Source organism: Rhinopithecus bieti, unplaced genomic scaffold (genome assembly GCF_001698545.2).
Source record: "Rhinopithecus bieti isolate Rb0 unplaced genomic scaffold, ASM169854v2 scaffold_13621, whole genome shotgun sequence".
Lineage (NCBI taxonomy): Eukaryota > Metazoa > Chordata > Mammalia > Primates > Cercopithecidae > Rhinopithecus > Rhinopithecus bieti.
This window is the reverse complement of record NW_016807522.1, coordinates 53,335-54,795: the sequence shown is the minus strand read 5'-3', so window position 1 is coordinate 54,795 and position 1,461 is coordinate 53,335.

Sequence of the window (1,461 nt, the reverse complement as noted above, 5' to 3'; positions counted from 1 at the left end):
TACAAGAAAAAAACAACCCCATCAAAAGTGGGCAAAGGATATGAACCCCAGGCATTCGAGCAGAGAGTGGGCAATCCCCTCATACTGTATGGGAGCTCTGTTTTCACTCTATTAAATGTTGCAACTGCACACTCTTCTGGTCCGTGTTTGTTCCAGCTCAAGCTGAGCTTTCGCTTGCTGTCCACCACTGCTGAATGCCGCCATCACAGACCCAACGCTGACTTCCACTCCTCCGGATCGGGCAGGGTGTCTGCTGTGCTCTGAACTAGTGAGGCGGCCATTGCCACTCCCATTTGGGCTAAAGGCTCGCCATTGTTCCTGCATGGGTAAGTGCCCGAGTTCATCCTAATCAAGTTGAACACTAGTCGCTGGGTTCCATGGTACTCTTCCATGACTCATGGCTTCTAATAGAGCTATGACACTCACTGCATGGCCCAAGGTTCCATTCCTTGAAATCTGTGAGGCCAGGAACCCCAGGTCAGAGAAGAAAAGGCTTGGCACCATCTTGGAAGTGGCCCACTCCATCTTGGGAGAGGCCTGCCACCATCTTGGGAGCTCTAACAACAAAGACCCCACCGTAACAGTTTGGTGGTTTTTTTTTTGTTGTTGTTGTTGTGCTGCCATTTGAGTCTATTCTCTTCCTCATTTGTGTGTTTTCTCTACCAATGGGTTTTACATTTTGTGTGCTTCCTTATGTTAGATATCCTCCTTTTGCTTCTATGTGTAAGACTCCTTTAAGCATTTCTTGTAGGTCTGGTTTAGTGATGCTGAATTTACTCAGGTGTTATTTGCTTGGAAAAGACTGTATTTCCTTTTCATTTATAAAGCATAACTTTTCTGGGTATAGTATCTTGGCAGATAGGTTTTTTTCTATCAGCACATTGAATATATGATCCCACTTTCTCCTGGCCTGTAAGGTTTCTGCTGACAAATCCACTGTTGATGGGCTCCTTTATAGATGGCTAAATGCTTTTCTCTCACTGTTTTAGAATTTGCTCTTAATCTTTGACTTTAAGCAGTCTGACTACAATGTGCCATGGAGAAAACTTTTCAGCATTTGTAACTACCTAGANCTGAAATGTTGGAAACACACATTCTCAGTGCACTGAAATAAGATTTTCATGATCTCAGGACTTTGGAATCACAGTACATTATATTTTTAAACACAGGATTCTTTGACTCAGGTTGTCTTAGCACTTTGAGACTTGGTATTATGAAGTCTTCAGATTCTAGAAATTTAACATTTCAGAGAGAGAAGTATGAATCTTGGAATTTGTCAAATCCAGATCCATTATTTTATAGATGAGAACAGTAAGTCTTGTGGGGAGGGATGAGCTTTTGCTTAGGATGATAGAAGCCAAGACTTCCATGCCTGTTTCCCAATAGTCCTTCCAAGCTCAGATTTACCTTGATTCTTTAGTACCATGTTTATATCCCCCGGAAATCACCATCCTCTAAAAT